Consider the following 2,937-nt stretch of genomic DNA (forward strand, 5'->3'; position numbering starts at 1 on the left):
ACTATCAGTCAAAAGGCAGCCGTCAATTTGTTGCAATGAATCGCATGATTGTCTTTGACCTCTTTATGGCAGAGTATATATTGAACTCAAAACCATTGTAAATGCATCCAAACTGTATATGGTACGATGAGTGTCAACATGAATTAAACGGAAGTAAATGTCCATGCAGATTAGAACTTAACTAAAAAGATTGATCTTCTATTGATTTGAGTACTTTTAATTTCGTAGAACATAGTTGACATTTGGATAATGTTTTAATTTCAAATAAACATTTTGTTCTTATTTTCTTTTGTGCCTTTTTATATCCTAATCTTTATTGCCCATTAGTGTCTGTAATCATCGATCAGATCAATCGATATTGATTAGTCAAAGCACAATCGGTTGTCCTTGAACACAGCACTAAATGACAATTAACAAAAACAGGAGAAAGCACAGCTGGGGATAAAGAAATGATTTTTTCTACCCTTTCAATTATGTGGTTTTGTAATCTCCCTCTATATTCACATTGTCAGATCTAACAAAGGAATCAAAAAAATAAAGTACAGCTGTTTTAATTCCATACTGCTTGAACCATACCTTTAGGACCCTTATATTCATATTAAAATGAACAAATGTTTTCATGGCCAGTACTTTAATAGATCGGATTTGAATAGGTCTAGATACATATCGATTTATTTATAGATCAGAATTGAATAGGTCTAGATACATAAATAAATATTGATTTATTCAATTGTGTATTATTAAAATAGGCTGTACAGAGATATATCACACTTAGACTTATAGTTTTTTACAAAAAAAACACCAACAAGAAAAAAACAACACAACAAGTTTAAATGGATCAAGATCATTGGTTAATCATAGCAAGTTCTAACCATATCATGAACTATTGATAGTTGGCATCAAAGTCACACGAAATGTTAAATATGATGCAGTTTCTGCTAACGTTAAATCTACTGCTAGCAAATCAAATAGGTCATCCGTGTTAAAACAGTTGTGTTTGGCGTTAAACAAAGGAATTGAATCGTTGCTAAAATTCAAATTTAAAAAAAAACTCGATGCATACGCGCTGAATACGCCAGATAATGGAAAAGTGTATTGTATTCCAATTTAGTTAGAACATATTACGCTTATCGTATTGGTTATAGCTGGGCTTGCCAGCTGCGCTCGCTTTGCCTCTTCTTAATCAATACCATTTCCTTAGATTCTAACTATCACGTGTTCTGGGCAGAACATATATTATTACATTACACATGTTACATAATATCTCGTTGGTGCAGAGCACGATAGGTGACCCATTACGTTTTATTAAACAACCTAAATTACAAATACAAGTGCAGAAGCTAACATGTCAGTGACAATATTTAAATGCACAAATTCAATGTCTAACATTTACTCAACGAAGTACAATCAAAAGCAATTATGTAAGCGACCCTATTAGATGGCACACATTTGTAAGCCTAACTTACCCTGAGTGAAAGACATACATAATTATGTTAATGTTTAAAGTTTGATGTTATGGCTAACATACACAAAGTGAAAGAGATGCAAAAGCAAACATGTTCATTACCATGCTTAGAGAAAAAATTATTAAGCCTTTAGATACCCTAAGCGAAAGACATACAGGAGCTAACATGTTAGTGACCCGGTTCAATAGTACAGTGTTAAGCCTAACATAAACTAGATGAAAAACATACTGTGTCAAACAGATTAAAACATTGTTTGAAGGCTCAATGTTATGGTAAGCCTAACCTACACTAAATGAAAGACATACGGAAGAAAACATGTTAATGACACTGTTTAGAGTCACACTGTTAAGCCTAAAGCCTAACATTAATTATGTGAAAGACATACTGAAGTTAACATGATAATGACAGTGTTAAAAGACAAAATATTAAACCTAACATTCATTAAGTGAAATACATACAAAACACAACATGTTAATGACCCAGTTAAGAGGCAAAATGAAATACATACAGTTGCAAACATTTTAATGACAGTGTTTTAAGACACACTGTTAGGCTTAACATTCACGACGTAGAAAGCATACAGAACACAACATGTTAATGACCCTATTTAGATATAATGGCTAACACTCACTTCGTGAGAGACATACAGTAGCAATTTTTTTCATGACAGTGTTTAAAGGCACATTGCTAAGCTTAACATTCACTAAGTGGAAAGCATACAATAGTAGACATGTTAATGAGTCTGTTTAGTGGAACAATACTAAGCCTAATATTTACTTTGTGAAAGACATAAAGTAACAAATATGTTCATTGCCCTTTTTTTCAAAAGCACACTGTTCACAATACAATTTAAACTACAGGGACAAGACCAGTAGCCAAATATACCTTATTTAGACACACATGGCAAACTACTCTGGACCCACAATGTTAAACTTTAAATTCACTAAGTGAAAGACATACAGAAGTAAACATGTTAATGACACTGTACAGTGATTATGCAAACTACACCTATTACCCCAATAGCAAACATGTCACTGGCCCTTTTTATAGTCACAATGATAAGGCCATACAGACACTCAAAGAGATACAGACAAAAAACAATCATATTAATGACCCTGTCTAGAAACACAATTTTAATTATTAACACAAAGTATCATGCATATAAATAACCTTATTTAGAGATACACAACTTCACAATACAGCATAGACAAGACAGACAAAACGTCTTAATTAATAAATATAAATACCGCCTTGGAATGAGCAGTGAAACAGAATTAACTGGGGTGTCAACCATAAAATTGTTCAATTATTTATCAACAATGTGTTTATGTATGACTTACCACAAACGAAGTCATCAATAAATATGTAACACAACAAAAAATAAATAATGATTAATGTGAGAGGATATACAACGTATCATCAATCGATGTATATAGTAAGAAGACAAGTATTGAAGCATGTCTGTATTAGC

This window comes from Mya arenaria, chromosome 15 (genome assembly GCF_026914265.1).
Source record: "Mya arenaria isolate MELC-2E11 chromosome 15, ASM2691426v1".
Classification (NCBI taxonomy): Eukaryota; Metazoa; Mollusca; class Bivalvia; order Myida; family Myidae; genus Mya; species Mya arenaria.